General features: G+C 32.3%; 1 long non-coding RNA gene across 1 annotated transcript; it reads right to left on the bottom strand.

Annotated features, from left to right (window-relative positions):
* Positions 1-9794: 9794 nt before the first annotated feature.
* On the bottom strand, positions 9795-13060 carry LOC128155171 (uncharacterized). The gene is made up of 2 exons (XR_008239553.1): positions 12359-13060; positions 9795-10091 (listed from the first exon to the last, which is right to left on the bottom strand). It is a non-coding gene; the product is annotated as an uncharacterized LOC128155171 (long non-coding RNA).
* Between the last annotated feature and the right edge of the window lie 2810 nt (positions 13061-15870).

Below are 15870 nucleotides of genomic sequence, written 5' to 3'. Positions count from 1 at the left end.
CTACTAAAAAAACCCCTTAAATGATAAAACCAGGTTAATAGTGATATGGACGTTTTTTGATACATTGCTGATTTCTGATTGTTTACTTCGTCCCTCTATCAATCAAAGTACAACGAGCGACCAACGTTATCTAATAAAACCTGTCGGCTGTCAAGCTCTTGGAAGAAAGTCATTCATTTCATGTTGGTTGAAGTCTTTTATCTGACCGGAAAATTAATGATTTCCGGAATAAGTATAGTCTTTTTAAAATGAAATTACAGAGAAAACTATATCGCTTTTGAGATAAAAAGTACATGTCAGAAATGAAACAAAAGGAGATTGATTAATAAACTTCTTTAATGGGGCATGGTCACAATTTTGGTCAAATTTTATTTTTCTGTATTTATTATTTACAATGCTTAAGGAATGCATTTCTAATGATCAAATGAATTTTGAGAGTGGGTCGTACAGTTATAAGCCTTGTTTTTGTTTACATAGGTTCAATATACCAGTAAAAATTATTTTCAAACTGTTTTGTCTATCTTCCTTTTCATTTTAAGCATAAATAAACAGTTCCTAATGTTTAACACATTGTTTTTGGTCTAAAACTGGAATTTACACTTCAACATTCAAAATGTAAACAAAACTGTCAGCGCCGTAACTCGCTTTTAACTCAACGAATGTCTCCTAAAAATTGGTTGACTATTAAAAATGCCCCACTGAAGCTTTGTAAAACATTAAAATCGGAAAAATAATTTTTGACTAAAATCGTGACCATGACCCTTTGAAGAAAGTTGATGAGTTAAACTTTGAGAGAGCTAGAAGGGGGATATCAGATAGGAAAGTCATATTGAAGTTAATTTCATTTTAAGTACTTTGTTGAACTTTACATAGTTTTAATTAGTATATGAATGATCTACACTTTTTATATATATATATATATATATATATATATATATATATATATATATATATATATATATATATATATATATATATATATATATATATATATATATATATATATATATATACAGTACAGGCAACGCGGATCCCGTGTTTCCCGCGACCCGTCACGGTATAAACACATCGAGGTGATCGGCCAGGTGAGACAGGTATACCGCGTTCCCATCACGGTAAACTCATCATCTACCTGTCCCCGCCACGGTAAAATTATCGATGGAAGAGTATCGTATACAAGCGGGAGTTATCTCCCCGAATGACAAATAAATTGCATGTTTCTTTATATTTAATGACGATATTTAACCAGATTTTGACAGAGATTATAATCGAAATACTTGGAGTCTTTTTTAAATTTTTTTTTATTTCATAGCTATTAATTAAATTATAAAAGTATTTAATTTAATACTTGTGCAGCAATTGCAAATAAAATATTTTCGAATCCATTATCATATTTTAAAAAGGTCGTTAAATTAAAAATTATCATGAAATGATTTTAATTGCCAATAAATTATAAATGTGTACGCAGTGTGATTGTGTTTTCTTAACAATTAATTGGTCCGCCTACATTTGTATTGTTTGTTGTTGAAGTCCATGCGTGTCAACTAATCATGAGCAAGTGATTAAAAATTAGGGCTTCCTATAAAATTACCAACCCAGTATTTTTAGCACGTTCCGTTCATTTCTTACAAGGTCTTCTTTGTGTAAAGAACATTTTTTGTGAATTCACGTTTTAGTGAATTTGTGTTGCGTTACTTTAGGTACATGTATGGCTCGTCGTTTGTCATTGCGCGAGGATTCCCACTTTCTAGCTATATATATATATATATATATATATATATATATATATATATATATATATATATATATATATATATATATATATATATATATGTATATATATATTCTAACGTAAAATCATATATTAAGCATAAGGTTTTTAAGCAAAATATGAAATGTTTGCAGATATATTAACAAATCTATTGAAAAAAATGCATTTTTGTTTTAAGATTAATATATCTGTTTTTAATAGTTACAGTGAATACAATTGTATTCTTAATTTGAAAATTATTTTTGCATAATTATTATTTCAAATCGATTTAGCTCAACTTGTCACAACAGGATGTAAAATTGCAGCGAAAAAAGTTTATCTTTTAACGTGATTAAGATTAACAAGAATACAAATCAAATTTATTTAATGGTTTTTTTTTACAAAGGCTTCTTTGGTGGTGCATTCAATTGCAATACTAAGGAATTGGTTTGTTTTCACATTGTCAATCGTTAACCAAATTGCATAATACGACTCGAATATCTTTTACAACGATATAGAGGTGTATCGATAAACTCAATGACTTAATAACACCATGTAACCAGCTAGCAGATCTAGAATAACAGTTCTGATACAGCTCTTGCAATTAGAGAAGATCTTCAGCAGTGTATCAATCAGTACTGGAAAATGACTCCATCAACTAACAAAACTATAACAAGCTCGAAGAAGATGTCCTTTTTTGATAAGGTTAGTATAGTTTAATCTATTTCCATAATCTAAATTTTCCGATTATTCATGAAATTTTTAACACATAAATGACTACCTTTTTATGCGTGGCTTATTCTATACTGGTTCCATGAAATGGCCTTGATCGAGATGTAGCAAATGTTGCATGCAATGTCCTTTTTTCTCCAGGGAACAAAATTCCGGTTTATTGCATTTTGATAAGATAACTGTTCATTACCCAGTCTGTATAGTTTCTTTTTGCAATAAAAATCTTTGTCGACAAGGGGTATTATTTAATTAAATTGAATAGCAAATCATTATAAACATTGCACCGAAATTTCCATTGCACATAAAATGGCTTTTTACGTTTAAATTTTCTATAAGGAGAATGCATTTAATTGCAGAATAAACTAGGATTTATGAAGACCATATATGAAACACGGGCTGCCTAGGTAAAGAATGATTTTCATTTCCATACCGGTAGAGTCATGCGAGGTTACCGCGTTTTATGATAGACTTAGAGGAAGTTACGCACACCACTTTTAAAGAGCCAAGGGTCAGATAATACCCCGAAGTAGCAACCCTGATTTTTATTCTTATCTTCTGACATTTCGTGGTATTTTTTGTCAGAGCTTGTGACATTGCATGCACACGTAATTAGCCTACATTCGTATGTATGTACCTTTGCGGGAAAAACTGCAGGACTTTATATGGTTATTTGATTCTAACGACGCATTACTCATCTTTGATGTATGCAACCGTTGGGTGCTATAGACCATTGAAGGGGATTTAAGCAATACTTTTAGAGCCCCGTATTGCTTTATCTATAACTTAGTAGTATACATTATATGGGAATCAAGATATTTTAATGATGAACTTTGGGCTATTTGATTCACTCTTTGGACACACATTTATAACGTCATCCTCAACATCTTTTAAAATATCTGGCTTTTTATAACATTTTAATTTACCATACATACATTTTGTTTTTGTGATAAAACCTTTCATTTGAACGTTAGGAGGTAAGAACTGTACTTACTTCTCTGTCAAAACCTAACTTTCAAAAAGATCGAGGCAACAACAATCGTGTTCACTGATTTTGTTTTTATTTCATACCATAGTATAATTTGATTTAAAAAGTAGCAAAGCAACTGGCATTGAAGTTGGTTGATTATGGTATGTACTGTAATTCAAACATACAATAAAGTTGGAAAATGGCCAATTTTGGCTCTTTCAAAGTCATATAGAATGATAAAAATAGCAGATATAAGCTTTCAAGGTCAATATTAAAATGCTTTATTCTTAGTTTTCAAATTACAGAGAAAAAATAGGTGGTGATTTTTTGAATAAAGAAGGTTACTAAGATAATTACCTAATATTCTCAAATAGTTATTCTTAAAATGGTTGTGTTTACGCAAAAATGGGTAAAAAAAATAAATTACATATTTTATTTTTTTTAATAACATAGATTACAAAAAATTGACACCTAGAGCATCAAAGTAGAAAAAAATTAAAAAAGGAGAAAAAAAATCTTATCAAGAAGATAACTTTTAACTTCTTATCGCAATTCTAACTTTTAAAAACTTCATAGCACCAGGAATGTTTTGTTGACAGTTTCAATTGATATTGAACGAGTGTAAACAACGTGTGTAATATCAAAAAATATCAAAACTACAGCTTGCATAATATCGCTTTCATACTTATAGATTCGGAAATTTTTAATTGTATAAATGTAAATTATAAACTGAACAAAACTCCGAAGTATTCACCCTATATAATGTTTTAATTATATCAGATAAACACATTCGTTTGTCATGCCAATGGGGTGCCTTGTTTCCATCTACATTATAACTCCCAAGTGGTTAAGAACAATATAGAGATATTGACCTCTGGGTGCGTTCCGGGACCTACATGTAGGCTTTCGCTGGATATCATATAAGGATAAAGATAAACACTTAGAAGTTTTGATTGCGTATAATATTAGGATTAGAATTTAAAACTAGACACGATCTCGTTGCGAGCAACGAGGAGGTCTTCCGTCTGATTTTAGAATTTGTTCTATCTTGATTTTGCTATTTAACAGCTAAACATGATTTAGAATAAAAAAACAGGGTCTACATTCTAGGGGACCAGATACTATTTTGTTACAGGTGTAAGTGTTTAGAATTCGTCACTGTTCTTGAGATATCTTAGAAGAAAAAGTTTTAGGGGCCGGTCCCTTATCTCCTTATTGGAGCCGCTGAACCAAATTTTGAAGATTGCATGTTGTTAAGTACATCATTTTTAGCATCTTTTCTTCTACACTGCATTTCAAAATATTTTTTCTTTTTGAGATATAGGTGGTCATAATTTTGGACTCTTGACCCCTAAAAACCCCTCATTACATAACACATGACATTACATTGCTTGGATACATAATTGTAAGATAAACATATTTGCTTCTATAGCCTTTCACAAAATATCCCTCAGTAAAGAGCAACAGATGAAAGACTTTAGAGCCCTTTGGTCCCCTAATTTGAGGGGCCAGCCCCTTTTTCTTGATATCAAATAAAAGGTCATTTAAATTTCAACACATTTTGTTTAACAAGTGTTAAGAGATTTGTTACCGTTCTTGAGATATATAGGAAAGAACGTTTTAGGGGCCGATCCCTTAACTCCTTATATGGGCCTTTTAACGAAATTTTGAAAATTGCATATTATTTAGTACATCATTTTGACTATCTTTACTTCTCTACTGCATTTCAAAATATATTTCCTTTTTGAGAAATGGGTGATCAAAATTCTGGACTTTTGGCCCCTATAAACCCCTAATTACGTAACACCCGATTAAATCATTACATTGCTTGGATAAATAACTGTAAGATAAACATATTTGCTTCTATAACCGTTCACAAAATATCCCTCAGTAAAGGGCTACAGATAAAAGACTTTAGAGCCCTTTGGTCTCTTAATTTGAGGGGCCAGCCCCTTTTTCTTGATATCAAATAAAAGGTCATTTAAATCTCAACACATTTTGTACAAAAAGTGTTTAAAAATTTGTTACCGTTCTTGAGATATATAGGAAAGAACGTTTTAGGGGCCGATCCCATAACTCCTTATAGGGGCCATTTAACGAAATTTTGAAAATTGCATATTATTAAGTACATCATTTTGAGCATCTTTACTTCTATACTGCATTTCAAAATATATTTCCTTTTTGAGAAATGGGTGATCAAAATTCTGGACTTTTGGCCCTTAAAAACCCCTAGTTACGTAATACATGATAAAATCATTACATTTATTGCATACATAACTGTAAGATAAACATATTTGCTTCTATAACCGTTCACAAAATATCACTCAGTAAAGGGCTACAGATGAAAGACTTTAGAGCCCTTTGGTCCCTTAATTTGAGGGGCCAGCCCCTTTTTCTTGATATCAAATGAAAGGTCTTGTAAATATAAATCTTTTTTGCATTACAAGTGTTAACAAAATATTTTTCAGAAAAGAGACAAACTAAGAAAACCATTAAAAATTACGACGTTTTTTTAGTCTCAATTTTCGGGACCAGGCGAGCTTATACGCCTTTTGAGCATGACAAATATGAACGCCAAATAGCACATCTACGATCTCTTGTCTACAATCCCTGAAAGTTTGAACTCAATATCTTTTACCGTTTAGGAGGAGATCCCTGGACAAGCCGACCCTCTGAAAATCGTTAAAACGTCATTTTCTCAAGAACGGAAATGACGTCATCAAAATAAAAAAATGTATATTAAGTTCGGATTAATATCTATTAGATCTGAAAGTTTCACGAAAATCGGCTGAGCCATTTTTGAGAAATCGCCTGCACAAATTTTGTAAGAAAAAAAATAATAATAATAGGGAACTAGAGCAAAGCTCGTTGCAAAGCAACGAGTGGGTTTTCCGCTAATGTCGAAAGCAACGCTAGAAGTACGTCTAAGAAGCAGAGTTCTTAATCTAGAAACAAAGAAACCTAAGTACAAAATGATAAAAAAAATCGAATGATTCTTGGTACAACTTAACATGATCCGAATGTTTTTAAGTACGACTTAACCAAAAACCCTTAACCATTTCAAGAACGACTTAACAAAAAAAACAATGTGTTTAAGTACGACTTAACAAATTTGACTTCATTTTAGGTACAAGTTTACTTTACCTTGAACTTACATCTTTTTTCTTAACCCAGAATGCAAAATTAAAATTTATGTAAAAAATCAATTTTGTTTAAAACATAATTCTAAGCAACTTTTCCTCTTCACTGCTTTTCAAAAGGTTGACCTTTCGTACTGTGTGCTCGTTGCATCATTAATTGTCAGAAACTTATCGATGTAAAGTTTACTTTATTGTACTTCTGTGAATATTTTCTATGTAAAATTACTATGAACCAGACAACATTGAAATGGTGAACATTTCAAAGGGCCCCGCTTATGTTATTTCAGAGAATTCTGCTTTGACCTTGACCTATAACTTGAAATTTTTCCAGCTGGCATAGAACTTTTAATTCAATTTCATTCCCCCTAACATACATGCATTTTTGTTCAATCTGACCAAGATTAAGCATATTTGGAAAATAATCTACTATTTAAAACTAATTTTAAAAAGATCTGCTATGACCTTCACATTGACAGACTTGGTTCAAGGTCACTGCACGCCATTAACCAATAAACTCTTTAAAGGTAAAATATTAGCCAAATAGGGGCTAAAAGGAGAGTATATCTATGCTCTTAAAATATGGATTTTTGTGTGATCTGATATGACCTTGACTCTTCATCTACAAATATCATTCGAGGTCATTGCATATATTTTGAACAAAGGCATCATGTGGGTAAAGTATGAGGCTGAATGGAGCAAAGGGAGAGAAGATATACTCCGGACAAGGATTTTTAAAAACATAATTCTGGTATGACCTTCACAGTTTCTTTTCACTGAAAATAGGTTCAAGGTCACTACACACCCTTTCACCCTTTACTCAAAAGCTCTGCTTATGTGAAGTCTGAGCCAAATAGGGGTTAGTAGAAATTATATATGCTCTCAAAAAAGGATTTTTGCATGATCCGATATGATCTTCACCCGTTACCTAGAAATTTCATGCAAGTTCACTGCACATCGTGTAACCATAGAGACACTCTGTGAGTATTAGCCAGATTGGACCAAAGGGAAAAAAGATATGCCCCAGACAAGGATTTTATATATATAATTCTGCTATGACCTTAACCTTATACCTAAAAACATGGTTCAAGGTCACTGCACATCCTTCAACCAAAGGAACCCTGTGGATGAGGTATGAGCCAGATTGGGCCAAGGGGAGAGAAGCTATGCTCCTGTCAAGCCATCTCGGATGGACAGACGGACAAATTGATCACTAGAAGGCGCCCGCATAAACATGCCTTTTTATCTAATTTAAAATAGTATCCATGCTATCTGCCCATGGTGAATAGTCATCAAAACCATTCATCAGCAGAATTTGATTTCCCTCCTTTTTAAGGTGGTATGGGACATCTGTCGATATTAATGTGGATTAAAGTACTATATAATTGAAAACTTTTCACCGGTTTAGAATTTTCAAATTTTACAATATTTAACCAAAAAATAGCTTTTAAAAATATTTGAAAAGGTAAAAATTGTAAAAACCCCAGCGGGATTCGAACTCATGACTTACAGGTTCCTAGTAAACCCTCTAACCCACTGTGCTAAGGAGTTAGGTGACCATATTTGAAAAGAAACTACATGTACTTATATAATTACACTTTATTTTATTGTTTATTTCGATAAACAATACGTCACAACATGGAAGTGTCCCATATCACCTTAAACTCGGAACACCTCTGACCTAATAAGATCGCCGCATTAAATACAAAGTTTGATTTAACTCTACTTTGTTTATCATCCAGAAATACTGCATCCCTGACAAATAAAGTTTTCTGTATAATGAAATACCAATTAACTGACTATTCGGACAATAGCAAGTTTATTGTCCCATTCCACAGCAACTATTTCCCTTGGCTTTGCCTCATTAAATAGTTGCTGTCTTGGGGGACAATAAACTTGCTATTGTCCTCATACCCAGTAAATACTAAATAGGCATATAATATCCCATCCACCTACATTTCATGTTATATAACCTCCCGTTTGTAACCTTCAATTTCACTGTAAAGTCAACATATCTGTCATAGCTGCAAGTTTCACAATTTATTTCTGCTTCTCATGTACTTAAAATTAGGGGCCTTAATATTGCATACCAATTCCAACAAGAGACATCCCTCTAACTATTGATAATCATTAAAATTCATTTCATGAATCTACGCAACAATGATAAACCTTCAAGTACAGTCACTCTCAATTTTACAAAAATATTGACGGTACTTTATCCGAAACTGTTCCTTGTATCTTTAACTTAGTACACTAACATTTTTAAGAAAAGACGGTTTGTCTTAGAATAAGAAAGCTAATGCAATTCTGAGAAAAAGAATACCACATATTGCCAATTCCATTGAGGTTTAATAAAAATATGGCCATTTAAGTGAACCCACCATTTCCAATTTCCTTTAGTAAACACAGATTTACAGGGTTCTCCATAGTAAAACATCTTTACCTGACCTTTTAGAGGTCAACTTTTGTTCAACCACCTTTAAAAGAAACCTTATTCAATACAACATATGCCTACATGATATAATCATGATACTTAAAAGCTTCACATCACTTAGAAATACCCTTACATGTATACCCCCCACCCCCCAATCTTTTGATTTTCATAAAAAGTCATGGTTTGAAATGTTTTACCTAATTTTATGAAACGTGTGGCAATTTCCTTGAGTCATTTCTCACACATATTTGAAAACAATCATCAATGATTCTAAAATTTGATCTTTATTTGTTTATTGTATGATTTGTACCATTTTAATTAACAAATAGACAGCTGTCCTGCTTGTGATTTCTTCTTTTCATGAAAAAAGTAAGCTAACAATCATATTTAGTGAATATCTAATCTATTCTGATTTCTAGTCTTCTTCTAACCATGCTAAAACAGTAATTACAACCTACAAGTTAGACATCTGCCTTAAATTAGAATTAAATTCAAACACACCCAGGTAGCTGGAGACAGAGTTGATTTCAATGAAAAATGTTCAAATTTGACATGTTTTTCTACTTTTTTATGCATATATACCTTAGAAAGGTAGAAATAGGTTGTTTCTTGTTCATTTCAAAAGTAATTATCATAGCAGATGTTATTTCAAAGTCAAATGTACATTTACATATCCTACATGTAATCTTAATGCAGACAATTAAATAGGGGGGGGGGGGTTCAATTATGTAAACACATCTAAATATCTTTATGAAATAAAAAATAAAGGAAACATAATTGTATACTTTTATTGAAAAACAAATTTTCACAGCAATTATGAATTTCTTTAAACAGCCTTAATTTTGTTTTCATAATTTCTTATCAAACACAAACCACAACATGGCATGATGCTTTCTTCAAGTTCCATTATTGTTTATGCATTATCGGATTTAATTTGAATTACCGGTAAATAGTCTGTAGAACACAAGGAATATGCATGTGGATAGAGGTGACAGGTTAATCTCAGGAGCTGACCCACAAGAATCAACAGGTACCGGTAAAAGCCATGTGGTAACAAGAGTCTGTTTTGAGCTGAAATAAATAAAAAAAATAATTAGCTGTGTTTACATACACGTTCTAGTAATAGCTGTGTTTACATTAACATATGCATAGTATTTCTGTAAAAAATACACTGACCATGCAGTGTAATAAGTATGACATATCCCAATACATGACATAACATTTAGGCAGTACAAGATCAAAAATTTGCATATCAAGTCATAATATAATATCAAAAAATTTTCATAGGTATAAACACTTATCAAATTGAGAAAGAGAGAGAGTTTGAGAGAGAGAGAGAGAGAGTTTATTACCGTACTTGTAGTGCAACAGTCAATATTTCAATTCGTAAATTACAAACGAATATTACCCACCGAACAGCGTCAAAGTACATGTACTGGTATTAGCTTCTGGTATACCATTTTTTATCAATTCTACTGTGTTTTTTTTTTTTTGCAAATAAATTTAGCGAGGGTTTTTGTTTATTTTCTAAAAATTACATGTTTTAAAAACAATACTACGTGTAATACGCATAAAACATGTAAGAGTAAACTTAATGAAGAATTTTTAATAGATTATTTTTCAAAGAATGTGGTACATTACATGTATGTCAATCTTTATAAAACTAGCGTATATTTCGTGCGCCATAAATTGCAAGTTTTTTGTAAATATCATTTACTTGCACGATAGGTATATATGGTCTAACCAAAATTTTCTTCATAAAGCTACAGCTGTATGTACCACATATATGTTTTGTCACAAGTAAACATTTTAAAAAAAAATACCCAAATTCCAACAGTTTAAATAAACTCAACTCATTCTCTGATAAGTTCATTGTGTTTTGTGCGTGCATATCTTATTTGTCTGCTGCAACAGCAGCCAATCAGCGGTAAGCTGAATCCATAAAAAGAAAGTTTGTGTTTTAGGAGCGGGTAAATTGTTTATGCGACACTGTCAAGAAAACCACACCAAATAATAACAAGAAACATAAATATTCACTTAAATGTATTCTGTTGTAAAGTAAAGGTTTTTTAACACTTATTGCATCTTGCAAAACATGTGATGACCTTAATCATCTGTCATATATCTGATATACATGTATATGTAAAAGATGGGAGAAATAACGACGGAACAAAGTGGGATTCGAACCTGGCCCTCTGAATCTCTAGTCAAGTGCTCTACCAACTGAGCTACATGTATCTGGCACCGGTATTCAAACCAGTCTGACTGTCACATTCCTCCCCCTTAAATGATCTTCACCCTCGAAGATCATCCCTGGCAGGATCCAGTTAACCTGTTAGTTCCAGGGGTTGGTCACAACACCAATATTGTAACAGGATGGGAGAAATAATGAAGGACCAAACCGGGATTTGAACCTGGGCCCCCTGAATCTCTAGTCAGGTGCTCTACCAACTGAGCTATCTGGCACTGGTATTCAAACCGGTCTGATCGTCACATATATAAAGAATTATTTTAAACAATGTTGTTCAATAAAAAATAACACTCGCAACCTTCAGTTTTTGTCTGTAATTAATCAATTTTGGCGTGCGATCAGTTCTCGCCGAGTACCATTTCTCACCAGTGCATTGTTACGTCATTTTATCAACACATAAAATTACATACGAAAGTATGATGTAACAGTGCACCAGCAAGAAATGGTCCTCGGCGAGAACTGCTCGCACGCCAGTACTGCCAGTAGTCAGATTAAAAAAAGAGAATAAAAAATTACATTTAAAACATTAACAAGGACAATTTAAGTACACATCATAACTGCTAAACAAGAAAAATTATGTGAACTGGTAGAATGGTAGGCATAGTTCTAACTTGTAACCTACATGTACAAGTACATGTACCGGGTACCCGTTGGTCTGCTAAACCTCTTTAATGATACAATGATCGGCATCATAAAGATATTAAAGTCATGTTTTAACTCTGAAGTCTGAAGTATACAATTTTATTTACTTGAAGTTATGTCTACAGGGTATTCATGACTACATTTGGAGTCTTCTGCACAAGAATATATGATATGTTTCTAATTAGACCCTGCTTTGAATTTTGAGTTGAAAATTCACAATCTGTTATTTTGTTAAATAGATAAATTCAGTTACCCTTTCCAGTCCCCCATGAACCTCGAGCGAGTCTAAACATCCATGAAACATGTAAAAATTACACGTTAGTAAACAAACACCCACACCATAACAAAAACATCTAACAGTGTGCACGTACTTACATGTACATCTATACTATATACTAAATTTTAACCAGTTAACAAGAAACTTTAAAAGGAGTAAAAGCCTCACCTTCTTCGGTAACATCCACATAAATCACACACTTTAATGTCCATCTTTTCTCCTTTATTACTCGTAGCTTATCAACGGCTGATCGTCGACAGAAGTGTGGCTGTCAGAATTTCCTCGTAAACGATTCACACGAGAACATATCCCTCCTTATACAAATATGTAGTATTGTTCCCTGTGCATGTTCATATGTTTCACAGTAACTTGAAAATGCATGTGTACACCGAAAGAATACACAACTTCTCTTCTGCATTACGGCTCTCTCTTTTCTACAATGCCGTTCGTTACTGTTTACATTCGGCGCGCGCGCGGGGGTTACAAACAGGGGCGCCCCGACAAATAGTTGCACATAGAACGTTTAAATAATGTGTGTTCATTGAATTCATAAATGATATAGATGAAAAAAATGAAATTGAATCACAACAATATATCTAAGACGCAACACAGCGTAATGCAGTAAATTCCTGGGCCTTATTGTGGCATTTGTTCGCTTGTGTGTCTATGTAGACATATTAACTCGTTCATGTACGATTCTCACATATTTGTTTTATGAAATTTGAAAAAAAATATAGCACAGAACTTGTTTAATTTGATACCAAATGACATTATTTAATATATTAACAATAACTGAATTAATTTTTTTTCATAAAATGATAACGATTTTTGCTATCAGAAAAATACGTGTATGAGCTGCTGACCCCTAATTATAGGGGCCAGCCCTTTTTTCTTAATTTTAAATGAAAGCTCTCGTTATTCTTAACAACTTTTGTTCTATATGTATTAACAAAACATTTTTAGTTTAAAGGTTATAATACAAAAAGCAACAAAATTTCAGCCCCGAAAAAATCTTAAACTTTGGCGACAAATAGCTCAAAAACTAATAAAGAAATTACCAAAATTTTCATGCCAGCAAAACTATAAAATGTTACCGACAATTTCGCCAAATTTCATGCATCTATCATCTGTAGTTCCCGAGATCAACTCTGGACAAAAGACCCCCCAAATTTCAATTAAAGGGCAATAACTCATAACCGGAAGTGAATTTTAAAAATTTGAAAAAAACGTCTAGAGATATTAATATCATCTACATACCCTGAAAGTTTCATAGCAATCAGACAAAAAATGTTCGAGAAATCTCGTGCACAAAATTTGCGGGAAAAAAAAAAAAATAATAATAAGAAACAGTAGAATAACAGAAGGGTTTTCCGTTGAAAAACGGAAAACCCTAAAAAGAAACCGAACGAAAACAATAAGGTCTTCCGTTGGAAAACGGAAGACCTTAATTACTACTGTTTTCAGACATACTAAAAACAAGTGATTCATTTGATTATCTCATTGTAATTCTTTGTTTCAAAAAGTGTGTTTAAACACAAGTTCAAATTGATAATGTAATATATACATGCATAGATGCCGTTGGTTTGAAGATTGTGTATAGACAAAACAGACTTGAAAAATAAATACCTTTTTTAAAAAATAATATTTGATACAGCTCCATCAAACATATCATCTGTGACAAACACATTAATGGATATCTGCAAAAACAGACCATTTCCTTTATTAAAATTTGACGTGGTAGACTGTTCTGTGAGGATGTATACAGTATTGTCAATATAGAGAACTGTGAAGTAGAGATTTTCCCAAGATATTACAACCACTACACGTTGGGTCATTGAATGTTATCGTCAATACACTGCCATTCTAAGTAAATATCTGTAAATGGAGAAATCCCAACAGTATTTTGCAGCTTCTAATACCAACAAGAAGCGTTTACGAGGATGTCCTGAAGATTTCCCCAAGAGTCCAAACTTCTCATGAATTTCCTGCATATAGTGAAAACTGATTTCATATACAAGTCTCGTGTGATTTGAAGTCAAATCATTCAGAGTAAACGATCGTGATTTTTGATGGAACATGTATCAAATCAAAACTTTTGAGAGTTCTGGTTTCTGGATTTAATATATTTATAGAATATTTTGATTTTAAATGCTGACTAATGTGGTGTCTACATGGTACTTTAAATTGACACATGCCACAAGAGCCATGAAATTGCTGGAATCACGTGCATTGTCATACTCAAGATCTCTGAATGCAACACTGGTATGCCAATTAAATCTCAAACGTTTCCTTCATGTTCTCGGTTCTTCTTTTCTATTTTGAAAGGAAAGATAAAATAGAGTGAGAAAAATATCGCATGGCATTCTAAATCTTCCTACAGCATGGGGAAAAATATTACGTTGACGAGAATTTTTGGAAGCAATTGATCAATGTCCGTTAAAAAAATATCGAATTTCATTCAAAATTAGAAATTCGCGTGAGGAAGTTTGATGTTTTACTAAACAAACTGGATAACCATTGTCAACTGATCTGGTATACTATCATAGTCTGGACCCCCAACCAATCTTCCCCATAAATAGTATTCTAGATTAATAATGGATACGTTATTCATTTAAAAATATAAGTTTTTACTTTGTCGCCTACAGTACATACATTCTACACTTTGACAAATATTAAGTTTATTTCACAACTTTGAAAAATGATCGAATTTTTTAAATACCTGTACACAGATGTTTTTCTGATTGTACAACAATTGTTTTACTTTCTTTTTTCGTTTACTGTGGAATCATTAGATTTCGTGGTGATTCAATTTTCGTGGAATTCGTGGGTACCTCTCATCCACGAATTAACATCCTCCGCGAATTAATAAATTTGGGTAATAAATGATATTTCCACTGTAAGTTTAAGAGAATACACGAAATTACATCCCAACGAACCTGTAAAATTTTAGCAATCCACGAAAATTAGCCCCCACGAAAATTAATGATTCCACAGTATTCCATGTTATGCATCAAAACTGTTGAAGGCGGGGAAGGGGTTGTCAAAGTTTTATACGCTCATTGCATACAATAAAGGCCTGATTATCTATGATACATTCGTACTTGCACTGTCAAATACACAATAAATTCCTTTGAATGCATTAGTAATCAACAGAATATCAATTAGAGTACACGTTATGCTCTATTTGTAATTTATGTAACACTGTTAGAAATACATTTTGAATTGATTTTAACTGACGATGAGACATAATATCCACATTCCTTTCAAAATACATATTTACATGTACTAAAATTTTTAAAAAATTCAAAATCGTAGATAAAATTAACTCGCACGTTTATATTTTGTGTTCAAGTCAGAATTGAACGTTTTCTTTTTCAATAAAACAGGTTTACGTAATTTTTGTCAAAACCTTTTTTTTACACTAATGGTTCAGTGTGTACTTATATGATATACAATTTATATTTTAAAAAATGATCATTAAAATGGGCGGACAAACGTTTGAATAATGTTAGCCATCTGCATCTGTATGGAATGAATGTACCTGTATTTAGGATTCAAAGATTTCAGACCTTTAAATACATCAACAACGTTATTGTAACATCCGATCGATACAGGATACAAAATAACGAATAATTTGTTGCAAAGATTTACATATCTTTATGTTCAATATTCTTTTTGTT

Source organism: Crassostrea angulata, chromosome 1 (genome assembly GCF_025612915.1).
Source record: "Crassostrea angulata isolate pt1a10 chromosome 1, ASM2561291v2, whole genome shotgun sequence".
NCBI lineage: Eukaryota > Metazoa > Mollusca > Bivalvia > Ostreida > Ostreidae > Magallana > Magallana angulata.
Note: the sequence above shows the minus strand (reverse complement) of the source record. Positions and strands in the feature narration are given on the sequence as shown.